We start from the raw sequence: 15,497 nt of genomic DNA, 5'->3' as shown, positions 1-15,497 counted from the left end.
CAATGGTACCATGTAAGGTCCTACTCTGCCCCTATTCTGGCCCCACCTTAGCCCCTGGTGCATCTCTGAAGAGGCAAGTGTGGCTCTCAACACCACAGCTGCTCCTCTAGCAACTTGTATGCTGGTGACCAGAACCAAATGCATCCATGGCACCTCCTGCCAGCCCTAGGAGCATGGGAGCATCAGGGGAATAACTAAGCAGAAAAGTGCAACTCATGTCCGTCCATGCATATGCACAGCAGAGCACACTGCTCAGGGGCAGCCAGGATGGAGGCTGTTTGTCTGCAGTACACTGGGGGTGCCTGTACCGACCAGAAGGAGGAAGGATTGCTTTCCTCGTGGCATATGGATTAGGTGCTATGGCACCCTTGGAAGAATCATACATGTAAGGAATGCTGCGTATCATCTCAGGCCTGTGTTGATAGTTAAGAGGGTGTGTTTTTTGAATCCAAGCTAGTTTAATACAACTGAAAAGTCCTCTCAGTGTCCCTTAAAAGACATGCTAACGTGTATAAAACTACAACCTGGTCAGCTAACAACATGAAAGAGGTGTACTAGTTATACCACTTAACTATACAGACAGAGTTAAGTACCCCCACTACAGTGTTAGTAATACTGGTATAACATATTTCTTTATGGGCAAGGACAAGCCCATATGTAGGGACATGCCAAAATCATGATTGCGTGAAAACCATGATTTCAGGCAAGCTCCACCAAAAAGCGTGGGCTCTGTGCTTTTAGTAAGTTTCCTGGAAAAACAAAAATGAAAAAGCCCCCCAGCAACAACTTATTGAAAATAAAATGCTGGCTGTTTCTTCAAGCCACAGGATCCAGCTGTTCTCATGGCCACAGCTGCACAGCTGTGCAGTCCACCATGGGGAGAAAGGAGAAGAGCTGTTGAAATAGCAAGACAGTTAACACTCATGCCCCTCACAGCCACTCAGCAGTGAAGGGTAGGGCCACTGGGGCCCTTTGATCAATCGGAGGCCTGTCATTTGGGGGGGGGGGGGGGACGGGATGGGGGGACAGACCAGTTCCACCCATGAAACTGACTGCTGGCCCTGCAATTTGCATGCAAAATTGACCAGTTGATTTCAGTTAGATCCCTACCCATACCGTACCTGTACACAGGTATAATCATGTAACCAAGGTCAGGTCACAGCTTTACATATTCCTTAAGATTCAGGTTATGGTATCACGATGGCTTTTATAGTCATACTAAAACTCAAGTAAAAAAAAATACCAAAACCTCTCTTTACATCTCTATCAGCATAGCTATGCCAGAAAACTTCGTAGCAAAGACCAAACCTATGAATTCCACAGTGTGGATAAGTTTCTGACTTCCAGGCAAGTTAATTGGTAATGGCCATCTCTTAACTTACTGCAACTGAAAAGACTTAAAGATGCAATGCTAGTTGGCTACATTGTATACTTTGTTCCCAGTCATAATCTTCATTATTTTGTTGCCCTGGGGAAATGGTCTGGTACCCAGTTAGGCATCAGCAGCTTAACAGCTCATGCTAATTGTGTCAAGCAGCCCCCATGTATGATAAGTTTTCTCTTAACATTCCCTTCTTCAGAAGACAGCAACAAATATCACTAGGTGGATCCTACTGAACCCAAAATACTTCACTTGAAATGCTATGGATTCATACTTTTCCCCAATCCTGACTGGATTCCTGGTCGACTATTTCAGAGGGCCACACTGGGCAGAGTGCATCTTATCTCAAGGCCCCTAGCTCTGGGTTAACCTATAGGTCTAGCCCAGAGCTGCAGGCACACGGCTTTCAGTGTTTCCAACTCTGCAGTCAGATAAGGCAGTGATGCTCACAGTTTTGGCCCCACAGGCCAGATGACATGATACTAGGGGCCATATCTGATTTACAGGCCACAGGTTGAACACTCCTGAGCTAGAGGATGGAGAAGTGTGCATGGGGGTGGGCGGGTATCTAGGTTACCACAGCAGTCATGGCAGAATTTCCAGATTTTTGGTCCTGAAATCTTCTTAGGCCAAATCCAACCAGGGCCTGGAAATCCTGGTGTGAACACCTAAGAGCTGCATAAGCAGTTATCCAATAAAATATCAATCTAAAGCTATTTGCATAACATGCCACTGTTCAAACTAAGCAGCCAGGGGCTGCATAACACAGAGGCCACATTCGTTTGGGCTCCAGACACCCCTACCCCAACATGCAGTTGCCCCCACCCTCTGCTCCCTGGCTACAGATTTCCCCACTATTCTAGTCTTTGTCATGCCCCACTGCTTTTGGGGCAAGAGCAGAAGTCAAGGCAGAAGGAGGGAGAACACCAGATATCCCAGCTGCTACTGCAGCTGTAGAGATGGGGAGAGTGGCAGCAGCAGCTGGGGTCTCTGGTCCAGGGGGATGGGAGTCCAGGGGCTGCAAATGAACCCCTTGCAGCCCATGGGCCACCAGTTGGGCAGTCCTGGTTTACTGCATAAAGACTGGTGCTTTTGCTAGCATGAGTAGGGATTTAAAAATGCAGTAGCTAGCATGGTGTAAAAAACAACACCCCCCCCACCCCATAAAACAGAGGTTTGTCTACATTCTTGTAAGAGAATGTATATTGTTTTAACTCTTCAAGTATAAAAAAAAATGCTTTCCAAACAAAATCACTACTTCAAATAGCTACATGTAGATTAATGATATTGTCTAGAATGTCCCTATTGAGCCATCTGACAAAGCAAGTTGTTGCTTCTTAAAGCTTAAGCCTCTCTGAATTCATTAGTGTCACTGTGCCCTGCTTTCTGCCTGACTTTAGTCTAACACTGCTAACTACTCTATCTGAACTAAACTGTGTTTGGGATGACAAAGGTAAACTACATTCCCCCGCACCCCAAAATTGCTAAATCAGCCTGGAATTCTCTTAGAGAAACTTGAAAGCTCATATACTGATGAATTTAAAAATAAATAAATAAATAAATAAATAAAAGATAGAAAGAAGAGGAAGTTTCATACATCTCACCCTATTCTCCACTGCTGAGACACCAGTCCTCTACCAACTACACTAAACACTACTTTTGCCTTGGCTTAAAGAGAGAGAGATGCTTTCCCTCCATCTCCCCCTTCCTCAACTGACTTGATAGCTTTACTGAATGCTAGGGGTGCAACAACAGAGATTTTTTGAGGACATCACAGTTGTGTTATATTAGGTACAGGGTTGCTTGCATTTTATTGCAAATGTGTTTAAAACACTTTTTCTTGGGTAACTACTATATAGACATTGGGATTGAAAGGTGTTGTTTAATTGGCTAAGCTAGCTGGCCTAGAAAAAAAACAAGCATATTGGCAGTAGTTTACCTTAAACTGCAACTTGTCAGAGAGATGCCATGCAAGTCACTATGATTCACTGATGAGCAGTATTAGAAGGAAGGAAGGAAGGAAGGAAGCTGGTACATCCTACCAGTGATGCAAGTTTTTCCTGAAACCACAAGCCACAGCTCTGGTAAAGACTGTGGTCCTCTCTGCCCACAGGAGCCAGAGTGGATAAATCAGTTTTCTTTTATATTTGTTAAAATGTAAAATTATTACAACATACACTGAAGAAAACATATGCTATAAGTTATTATTATAACAATTTCGACTAAATAAAACATTCAAACGGTATACGTTTGTTGCTGAAGTTTAAAGAAAGCCAAACCACTGAGCTGAAGGACATCAATGGCTGAGTGCCTGGAATCATTTTGTAGAAAAGCAGCTTCAGAAAGCAGTTGCTTCTTTGGAAGGTACAGAGAAAAATAGTTTCCTTTATCTGATTAATTCATTTTACTCTAAACTGTAAAGCCAACTGGGAGTTGAAATAGCTCATTTTTATTTGCATGAATGAAAGATTTGTGTGTGAAGATGAGAACTACTAGTTCTCAGATCTTGAAGGATATAGGTTTACCAAAGGTAGAGGCTGATTAGTCTGGCAGAGTCTCTCTTTAATGTAATAACTGTCTGTTTTGTAGACAAGGGAAATGGATCAAATCTATCCAGGCTTCAATAAAGCATACGTTGCATCACAACAAGGAAAATAAATTAAGTTGAAAGAATGTGGATTACTGCAAGAACTGTAAGGTTGGCAAGAAAGTGATTAAAGAAGGCACTCGATTAGAGAGAATATAATAGTGCAGTTCTCTAGAATTAGTTTTTGGACCAGTCTGATTTAATATTTTCATTAATGATCTTTGTACATGACATAGGAGCACAGTAATAAAGTTCGGTAATGACAAATTAATCAAACATTGCCAATACAAAAGAGAATAATAATAATATCATAAAGGAAAAACTGGATTATCTTGAAGAATAAAAAAATAAAAATGGGATGTTTGATACTATGACATGCATAGTCATACACTCAGAGACTAAAAAGAACGCATGCTATGAACTAGCAGCTCACTCACTGGAAACGGCAGAAGAGAAAAAACACCAGGGTGGAGCTGTCAATTCCAGGATAACTATGACCTACCAAAATGACACAGGTATGATAAAGGCAAATGCAATCCTAAAATGTATTACGTGAGGTATATCCTGTAGAGCTGGGTAAGCATGAATGTAATCGTACAAGACACTGAAGAGAGATGTCCTGTGAGAACTGCATATAATGCTGGTTCCTCATGTTCAAGAAAGCTGAATTCAAACTTGAACAGGTATAGAAAAGGGCTACTAGGATGACCAGGGGAATGTACAAAGAAAAAAAAGTTAGGTCTCAAACACCAAGAGGAAATACTGCTTTCTAAATACAACTAAGGGGTTAACACCAGGAAAAAATGCTATTTAAAAGACAATATTGACGCAGAACAAATGAATATGTAATACTGTATTATGCACGCTGTGAACAAGTTTAGGAGTAGAAATTAAAAGGTTTGACCATTGTCAGAATCTGGGAAAGCAAAAGCAATTCTATGTTCAAGTTCTATCTTGAGACTGTTCAACTTAGGCAGTCATGTCATATAATCTCTTTCGGGTCATAAGCAGGGACTGGACTTGACCCTGGAGCTCCTTCCAGTCCTTATTATAGCACCTAGAAGTTACTAGCTCATAACTGTTGACAGTACTACGTTTAATACGTTAGCTTTAAATGCAGGATGTTTTGATTAAAGGTATAAATTAAAACTTGAAGGGTACAAATTGAAAAACATCAATGAATTCTGCTTTCCAGTCAAATGCAGCTTGATGAAGGCCATGAAAAAAAATCTATACCATGCAAGACTAGTCTAACAAAAAAAAAAAAAAAGTGAGACCTAAAAACTCAAGTAAATGTACTTGTAAATTTGGGCATGGAGGATGCATTCTTCTGCTTAACAGAAAGCAAACCAAGTTTAAGTACAAGTTAACATATCTTAATTGTTATCAACCAATGGGAATCAACTTTTATTTACTAAAAGAACTGAAGAATAAAACTACAAATTAAAATCAGTAATTTAAAGCAGAGCTGCCTATTTGCCAATTTAAATTATGACTAAACTGGCAATTAAAATCACTCCTTTCTGCTATGAATGTCTGTAAAGCAGGAGTCAGCAATCCTATGGCCAAGGGCTGCAGAGCCTTCAGAGATCTGGCCACAGCTAGGCACCAGGAGCTTCAACCTGGGGGGAGCTCTGTCCATATGCCACTGCAGCCAGGTGCCAGCAGAGGTGGCCAGGTCCAAGCTGGATCATTCCACACCCTAGATCAGTGGTTCTCAACCTTTTTTGTACCAGGACTCAATATTCAACATCAACGGCCAGTCCACACCCAGTGCCCCTTATTCCCAACCCGCTACCCCCACACCCAGACCCCAGTCCCTCAGTGTGTGGGGCAGGGTGGGGGTGTGCGTGAGGCATGGGTCCCACCCCCCAAGTAGCCTAAACTGATCTCTACACCAGAAGCAGACTGCTTGTAGCAGGAAACTGGCAAAAACTTCAAGAGAAGTATTTCGCAAATACCCTTGCTTCACATCAGAGGTACAGGAAATTTAAGATGAAACTCACTTTCCCCTCACATATGATATGTTGATGGAGCAAAACATTTTAAAGGAGCTAAAACATATTAAAGCCACTTTAGCTGAACCAACAAGTGGCTTAAGCAGAACACAGTAAACAGAATCAACCATGAGTTACTTGTGTGCTCTTTCCTTGAAAAAGAATGAAAAAAAAAGGGGGGGAGAAAAAACAAGATGGAAAAAGCTTCAGATGGTTTCCAGGACAAGAGGAAAGCAGCAAGGAAAAACAATGACACTTATGCAATGCATTCTTCAAGAAAAGCAGGGAAAGGGAAGTGAAAGAAAAGCTAGAGCCCTCTGCTGCTTTTCCTAATAGACAGGGAGCAAGAACCAAACTTGTCCACATGAAAGACCTGCTAATGTGGGCAAGTAGCCCCACACAAAAGGCTGAGTCACAGAAAACTAGGGCTGGAAGGTACCTCTAGTTCAACTCTTGCCTGAGGCAACATAATCCCTATCCAAACCATCCCATACAGCCATAATCTAGTCTCTTTATAAGACTACCTGCATCCTTGATGCAACATAGACCTAACACCTTAACTTGCCTCAGGTAAGGCAGGAGAACCATAGCAACCTCCACAGTCTGCCAGTCTGACCAAAGGATAGAATTCCTTCTTGACCCCAAATAAGACAAGCAGTCTGACCCTGAGCAGAGGAGCAAGACCCGCTAGCCAAGAACCTCCAGCTTCACTCCTAAGCAGGAGAATCAACACACCCCAGTTGAAGTCTCTGGGGAGGCTTAAAAACACCTTGACATAAAAAAGGGGGGTGGGTGGAGGGGAGCGTGCAGAAGCAACCATCAAAGCTCAGAAGCATACACAATACCCCTGGTAGAAAACAGGCATAGCTACACCTAGATCTTCCCAGCCAGTGGCTGTCCAATCTCTTGTTGAACACCTCCAGAGATAGAGAGTTCACAACTTCTCTAGGCAGTCTACTCTATGGCCTCACTATTCACACAATGAAGAAGTTTTCCCAGATATCCTATCTAAATTTACTTTGCTGCAACTTCAAGCCATTGGTCCGTGTCCTCCTCTCTGCAGCAGGCAAGAAAAGGCGCTTTTCCTCTTATTTACCCATCAGTGAAAAAAAGTTGCAGAACAGGGTGAGCACTCAATTCCTTAATATAGGGAGAAGGGGCAGAGCATGAGAATTCAGAAACAGGGAGGTGTGCTCGCACACATGTATGTGAGTGTAAGTATAAAAATAGCTGAGATTACATGAAGCAGAGAAGTTAATACCAACATGTGGGTATTTGTGACCAGGACATCTTACGTACGCAAGACTAACTGAAGTATTTCCAGGACAATTTCCACTGCTCCTCCCTTCATTACAACCAAATGACAGACACCTTTAAAACCAAATTAAATACTTGACAACAACTCTTGCAAGCCAAACACTGAAGCACTAGAAGCTTTTAAGTAAAACTGACTTAACTCTCTCCAAGTTGAGGAGAAATGAAACAAGGCACAGTGAAAAGTCAAATTATCTAAACTGATTACTTAAAATTGAATTAAAGCCTGTAACTGAAGCGTTATAGACAGATTAACACCAGCAGAGCCAACTCCAAAACAGAGGTGTGTGAGTGGCCTTTATAAGAAACTACTTTTAAAATCAGGGTACTATTGACACTTCCTTCTCCCCTAAACATCTTATTATGATGATCATCAGATTATTACAAAGATCATCTAAGCTTGATAAAATTAAACTATTAGAAAGGGGGACACACACACCCTCTTTCTATCCTATTCTGGGCCCAGTTAATTTACTTGGAACATGTGGTAGCACTTAACAGATTGTTAATTTCCCATTTGTTTATTTCACAGGGTAACTCTTACCAGGCCCATACTGCTATAAAATAAAAATAAATAAATGATAAGAACAGATGCACACAGAGCTATCTTTAACTCACTATTTTTGAACTAGCAAGATGATTGCAGTCTCTAAGGAGTCTTAATCCGCCTGGTTAAAACCAGTATGTTGATGGGAAGAAGAGGAGAGTTAAATCAAGCAGCTTGAGCCAAAGAAAGCAAACAGAGCAGATCAAGTAATTTGCAAGCTAACTTGATTCCAACCCTGAGAAAGCAGATTCCAACCCTGTATTCAGAGTGGTTTATGGACACCCCTGACACATGCCCATTTTGTGAACAGATCAAGACCCTGGCACACGCCTACCTAGAGTGCACCAGGTGACACCTCCTTCACTGCCTCCTCCAGAACCTCAGCAGCAAGGTTGCATGACCCCCTAAACCTTTTTGTTTATGCACACCCCTCTGCAGCCCCACCAAATCCCAGGACCTCCTGGTCAACCACTTTCCTGCCCATGCAAAACAAACCAACTGTCTGAAAAGAAAGGAGACTCTGGCTGGCAGGACCCCAGGGTACTGTGAGGCTGCTTTCCCATCTCCCGTCCATTCACATCTCCAGGCCACCAGGCAGCGTCCACTGGCTTCATGGGCTTGTTCAAGGGCCAGCGGGCGCTGTCCAGGGCGCTTTGCTCGGTGCCCTATTGAGTGTGCTCATTTTGAACCTATTACCCTCACCCCGTCCCTGTTTTTCTTTAATTTGTCACAAAGAAAGAACTGTTACACTCTCAGTAGACCCCTCCTTAAGGAAAGCTTCCAGTTTGACTTTGCAGGCCATGGCCCACGCTCCAGTGAGGCATAACAAATAAGCCCCCATGAGGAAGCTAGGGGCTGGGCATTCGGCAACTGCAATGGCATGCCCAGCGAGAACCTCTTCCCCGGGCTCAGGTGCCCTTTGTCAGCTCCATGAAAGCACTTGCTAGCGCAGACTGGCCCCGGCTGTTTTGCTCGGAGGCAACCAAGGCAGGGTGACGGCCGACCGGCTCTGAGGAGGGCGCCTGCGCCTCGCACTGCGGCCGGGAGCGCCCCTGCCCTCTCCAGTCCCCTCGGAGCAGGAGCAGGCGCAGGCAGAAGGGAGCCGTCGCGGCCTCCGGGGCAGGGAGCGACCGCGCGGCCAGGCCGCATCGGGCTGCGCTGAAGAGCGGAAGCTCCAAGGCAGGGCTTAGAAACACGGGAGCCCGCCACCGCCTCGGGGAGGGGCCGGTCTCTTTCCCGAGGGAATGAAGCGCCCTCCCGGCAGCGCCCGGAGAGGCGGGGGGCGGAGATGGCGGCTCCCGCAGCCCGGACCCGACTCCCGCACTCACCCACTGCTCATGGTCCCGCGCGGCTGCGGACCGGGCCGAGGCGGAGGCAGAGGCGCTGTGCGTGGCCCTCCCCTCCGCCGAGCCTGCGCCATTCAAACCGCGCCGCGCTGCATGCTGGGCTGAGCCGGGCCGGGCCAGGGCGACCTCTGGCTGCAGCTCCGGGAACTGCGCCCCTGCCGCACCCCGCTCGGCCGCGGTGCTTCCTCTTCCCTGTTTTCCACCGGCGTCACAGCGCCGGGGAGCCTACTGGTTGCCTCACAAGCGCGGGGCGAGAAACGGCGTATTCCTCCTATGCCCCCCGCCCCGCCCCTGCCGTTGCGGCCCCGCTCCCAGCCCAGCCGAGTCGGGGGGAAAATCGCTGCAACCGCTTGTTAGGAGACCGCCCCACCTTCCCTTACTCTAACGGCCCGTAGCGCTCACAGGCCGGTTGGTTCAGTTCCCGCGTGGCCTCTGTAATACTTTATGCCCTTGCCATCCGCACAATATTACACGTTCTCCTTGTTAAAAGGTTTACTCACATATCTACACCAGTAAAAGTCCTAGTGTAGCCACAGGTCTGTGAGCAAAACAAGGCCTTTGGTTACACAAGTAATCCTGTTTAGACACTTGGCATGTGCTGTCACAGTGGTGCAGGGTGGGTGGCATGGCCAGGCCGTGGGCTGGATCCAGCTGTGCTCCCATTGACCCTGGCCCAACTCTGTGCACCCAAATCAGGGCCTGGCCTGCCCTGCCCTGGTCCCTGGTGCTCAGGAACACACCATCCAGTTCATGTGGCTCGTCACGGATCCAGACATTTGGCATCGGGATCAGCACAAAAGTTACCACAGTTCCCCTGCCACTAAATCTCTGCCCCCAGGGGGAACCTGACAGGCCAGAAGACGTGATTCCTAGGGCTGTGCAAAGTTTCGCCGGCTGTTTCGTTTTGATGCTGTTTGGACTCATTTCAAGCTCTAAACTGTGAAATTGAAACAAAATAAAGGGCTTCAAAACAGCTTCCAAATGAAACAAGGCCAGCTGAAACGTTTTGAAACATTTCGAGTTTTGAAGCAGCAGCCAGGTGCTGGGAGGTAGGGGAGAGCCAGAGCTGCCTCTAACTAGCTCTGCACCCTCATGTGGCTCAGCTCAGCAGGGAGCATAGCCATGGCTCTCCCTGCCTCCCACTGCCAGGCTGCCCCCTGATCCGCTCCACCAGCTCCATGGAGCTCAGCTTGGTGGCGGGAGGCGGGGAGAGCAGGCACTGCACTCCACCTCCCACCACTGGGATGAGCTCCACGGGACTGGGAGCTGCTGGGTGCTGAGCCCAGTAGAGGGAGGCACGCAGCTCCGGGGCTGTGCACCGCCTTGCTTCACTGGGCTCAGCTCCCAGCCCTGATGCCAGGCAGCAGTGGCAGCCTCCCACCTGCATTGTTTTGATGAAACGAAACAGAACGGTGCTTTCGAAACTAAACAAAACTCAAAATGAAACACTGTTCTGTCGAAACGTTGAGAGAGATGTTGAAGTGGAACGGTGCTGTTTTGCACAGCCCTAATGATTCCATGGGCTGGATCTGGCCTTCAGGCCAGCAGTTGAGTACCGCTTTGATATCACATCATAAATCTATATTATTGTTAGAAATGGAATATTGTTAGAAATGGAGTATTGTTAGAAATGCACAGCTTGCATCTTGCACCTGATAAGAAAGAAACACTGCCAAGGACTTTTTTCCTTGCCCAGCCTTGCCACAGCTTTTCTTATACTAAATCGCAGACTCTCCCCCAGCTTCTCCCTAGCCTTTCTCATGCAGATTACAGAAGCTGGAATTCAACTGACTGTGTCCTTGAAAGGGGGGGTGTTTAAACTCTTGGTGACCTATAGTACTCTCTGAGCATGCTTAATTAGCTGATGCATATTTACCTCTCCGCCCTGCATACTTAAGTAGTTAATTATAATATACATGCGATGTATGTAGTGATGTAACCACATGTATGCTTGTATGAAACGGAAGTGAGCTGTAAGAGTTCCTGTTTCTGCACACGTGCCCAGGAGGAAAAAGATAAATACAGCCTGCAAAATTCCTTGGTGGGTTCAGAGTAATCTGAGTTTTTGATTCTGCTCTGACCCTATTTGCAAATACACCTTCTGTGCCATCTAATGAGTGTGTGTCTGTGATTTTAGTGGCCTCCAGAGAAACGAACCGCTTTTAAGCATCATTATGATTTCATTAGGAATGGAATACCAGCAAATCCTTCCTAGTGTAGACAAAGCCTTTTTTAGTCTTTTTCCAATTAAAACCTTGTGATTTCTGGGAAACAAGACTTAAAACAAACCTCCATCCCAGTGGTGCAACCTCTGGCCACAGGCCAGATCTGGTGTGGCCTATGGAGCCAAAACATTTGGTCCATGGGGCTCCCCACAGATCCAGAAATTTAAGAAGAGGGGAGCAGTGGCAATTAACAAAGCCACTACTGCCCTGCCACCAAATTTCCAAGCCCTGCAGGACAGATGACAGGGCCCCATGCGCCAGATTGGGTCAGCATGCAGAACTGGAGTGGCAGGCCTGATCTGGTGTGCACAGGGCCAGGACAGTGGACCTGATCCAGCTTGCATGGGGCTGGGACAACATGCTGGATAGCATTGGCTTGGGCACATGGACCAATTCTGTTCACCAGATCTGGCCCTCATAAGCAAGGGACGGACATTCAAATAGCCGGAGCCTGAATTGATTCAATCTTTTCAGGTTAGTCTAATCTGCCTAGATTGAGTCACTTCGCAAATGTACAGACATTCTGTCCGGACTGAGGAAATGCAGGCACATGCCTGCAGTTGCTCAGGCTAAGTGATGGGGGGTGCTAGAGCAGCCCTCAGGTGCAGGGAAGCTGGACGGGGGGGAGCGGGGGGGCATGGCCAGCTCCAGCAGTAGCCTGAGATGAACTGGCCAGGGTGGGGTTTAATTCCTTGCTCCCTGTCCTACCAGCATGGACATGGCCTGAGGTCTGCCTGGCGCTCTCCCCCATCACTGCTGCAGCAAAATGCTGGCCAGCATGGCCCCTGAGGCACGGGAGGGAGGGAGCAGGGTCATTCCCTCCTCTAGGCCCACTGTCCCCAGGGGATCGCAGTGGGGTCTGCCTGTTCCAACCACCACCAGCCCCATGGAGCTGCCTGTTCCAACCACCACCAGCCCCATGGAGCTCAGCTTGGTGGCGGGAGGCGGGCAGAGCCGGCACTGTACTCCACCTCCAAGGTGCTCTGTGCATGGGGCAAGATAAGCGGCCAGATAAGCCTGCTCCTGTCTGCTCTGCCAGACATGGAAGGGAGGGGGAATAACCCCCCTCCTTGCTCTCTTGCCTAACGGGCCCTACCAGATGGCCTCTGGCTGTGCCCTTGGCCCTGTCACTGGAGTGGCGAGGGGACAGGGCCCTGATGTCTGGACAGCGTGAGTCTGTTCCTGGTGGGGGGCTGCAAGCAGGGGTCAGCACTGCTATGGACTGCAGTGAGTGATGGCACCGGGCCTCGGAGGGAGCCATCTGCCCTACCCCAGCACCACTGTTACCATTCATCTACAGCAGCTTTCCTCACCCTGCCTCCCCCCCACAGCAGACCCCCTAACCCCCACTTGCCCCCTCGGGAAGAGGCTCGCACTCTGGGACACCATGACAGTGAGGTAAAAAAAACTCTCTCTCGGTTCGTTTTCTTTGGAGGCTCATTGAATAACAAATCCTTAGGCACACATTGTTGGTGAGACAAAAGGTATATATTTGCAAATAGGGTCAGAGGGAGAAGACAAAAGATCAAAACCCTCTGCCCCCCAGCACAATCATTAGCAGGCTTTTATCCCCTCTCTTCTGGCACGTGTACAGAAACAGGAACTCTTACAACTCATTTCCGGTTCATACAAACATGCATGAGAATACGTCAGATCATGCATCCCATGTGTATTATAATTAACTACTTAAGTATGCGGGGCGGATAGGCTTAATATGTATTAGGTTATTACGCGTGCTCAAAAGGGACTCAAGGTTACTCAAGGTTCAACCTGAAGGCTAAAATGGCAATTATTCTTATCTTAGCCTAAGAACCGTAGGAGCCATGAAAGAAAGTGTGATTTAGTGTAACAAAGAGATAGTAAATTGCAGAACAAAGAGAGCTCTTGGAGTTTTTCCTTCAGTTTCCAACCCCCCCTTCCCTCTCTCATTAAGGAGACAAGGAGGGCTGGCAGCCGTGCTTATTCAAAGGACAACACTATTGATGGGAGCTAACAGCTATTGATAATGCATTTTTAATAATATTTCTAACAATATTCCCCCCTCAAGATGCTTTCTGATCTTTACTTCATTTGGGCATATCAAGATAATTACGAGGAATTTTTCTGAGGACCATGACTTTTGCTACAGTCTGTGCTTTTAGAGGGACTGCTGCAACCTGCATTCCTTCTACTGTGGTGGTTATCAATCTAGTAAGACAAGGAATGAGACAAGGGATAAAAATCAAACCAGTTAGAGCACACAAAAGCACAAACCCTACTTTTTTCCACCAGGGTCCTCCAAATAATTGAAACCACCAGTCCTTATTCCATGTAGTTTCCCACGTTTGTATTGGTACATGGGCTATTTTCCTAATCTCTTTGGCAATCTCTAAGACCACCTTCCCGTTATTATCTATTTGGAGGCAACAATTAGAAAGGTTGAACTTTCCACAGACTCCGCCATCCTCTGCGAGTAAATAGTCTAAAGCCATTCGATTTTGGTATATGGCTTCCCTCATCTGAGAACTTTGTCGAGCCAGCAACTCGAGAGCAGTGGCGGTCTGGTTAGTAATTACTTCCAAGACTGCCTGCAACCGGATGATTCTATTTAGCATATATATTGGTGTCTGGTAGCCCCAACTCCCATCATTAGCCCATGTAGCTGGTCCATAATACTCAATAATCCTCTGAGGAGGCCACTCATCCTCCTTCCACTTTTGGGAGCCACCCTGTGTCAAACTTACATCAATACTTCTCTTGGCCCTGTTCCAATCATCATACAAAGAGACTCCTAGCTTATTTCCAACCTCAGATGGTAACAAAAAGAAAGATGGTACAATTACTCCAATATAGCAGGTTCCCGTCCACCCTCGTGGTAGGACCGTATAGGCACGCTTTTCACAAATCCAATAATGTCCTTTTAGGGCCCTGTGTTCCCCTCCCAAGGCTAGGGGGTCACGGCTGTGGAAAAGAAGGGGATAGTATTTGGTGCCCTTATGCCCTAAAGGGCCAGTGTGATAGTTACTCAGTTTAAACTGACATTTCCATACGCCATCTTTATCCCTATACTCGCACTTGGTTATTTCATTTGTGTCATTCAAGGCACTCCAATATGCATTAAACCTTGCCACTGTGCCATTCAGGTGTGCCCATTGCCACTTATAAATGTAGGTAAATCGTTCGCCTCGGGTCTTTTCATATGCCTGACATCTGGTAGGGTCAGGATCGAAAGGTAATATTCTTGTCCTTTTAAGATTTTGCATCTGTGTGGAGATTGGGAGCCTAATGGCAGCAGAATTCCATTGATCAGCATACCTGCTGCATACTCGGGCCCATTTTAATGTCCATGTACACTGACTATGTCCTAACCTCCTTCCTGTACCATTACTGCTAATACAGTACTCTCCCAATGCCACTTGGGAAAGATCCCAGCTGTGGTTCTCATCCCATTCTTGACCAGTACTCTTAACATCTGCTTTGTCACTGACTAACCATTTTGGGGCCAAAGGAAAAGCCCTCCAAGGCCACTGTTCTCCGGCCTCTCGGAGCCCCCCACAGGCCCAGCAGTTGGTAAGATTAAAAGTACTTGCAATCCTCTCCATCATATCAACATACAAATTTGTCCCTGGGGGAGTAATTTGGGAAAGCGGGGGCATAGGCCAGTGGCTAAGGCTATGCAATCCTGCTTCTTTCATTATGCAGATAACAACAAGGCACATTATAATTCCCACCATATTTTCCCTTTTACTTTCTGGACTAATTTTCTGAACTTTGATTAAGCCGTCTCAGGCGCACTTGGAGATCACCAGTAGGTTCACAGCTCCACTTGCTGGCTTCTTGTTCCGAAGACGACTCAGCTTCCGGAGTGAGTTCATCTTGGGAGTTGTTGTCCTCTGACGCTTGTGGATGTCGTTTCACACGGGTATGGTGTATCCAACGGTCATGGCCAGCGATCTTTACAGCGGTGTGGGTTGTTAGAAGTACCTGGAAAGGGCCACTCCACCTCTCAGTCAGAGGTTCCTTTTTCCACCGCTGCACCAAGACCCAGTCTCCCGGGGAGAAGTCATGTACCGGTACGTCTAAAGGCAGGCGCTGAAAGGAGGCTGCATACCTGTGAAGAG

The 15,497-nt window shown here is 46.8% G+C and overlaps 1 protein-coding gene across 1 annotated transcript in view; it reads right to left on the bottom strand.

The window, feature by feature from the left end:
• Window positions 1-9,299, bottom strand: part of KATNBL1 (katanin regulatory subunit B1 like 1) — a 32,563-nt gene extending 23,264 nt beyond the window's left edge. Inside the window, exon 1 of the mRNA XM_090033477.1 lies at window positions 9,155-9,299. The gene's annotated coding sequence lies outside the window, so the exon portion shown is untranslated. The remainder of the gene's footprint in view (window positions 1-9,154) is intronic.
• Between the last annotated feature and the right edge of the window lie 6,198 nt (window positions 9,300-15,497).

Source organism: Crocodylus siamensis, chromosome 2 (assembly GCF_052110815.1).
Source record: "Crocodylus siamensis isolate JL-2025a chromosome 2, ASM5211081v1, whole genome shotgun sequence".
NCBI classification, from domain to species: Eukaryota; Metazoa; Chordata; order Crocodylia; family Crocodylidae; genus Crocodylus; species Crocodylus siamensis.
The sequence above is the reverse complement of the archived record's forward strand: the minus strand, read 5'-3'. Positions and strand labels throughout refer to the sequence as shown.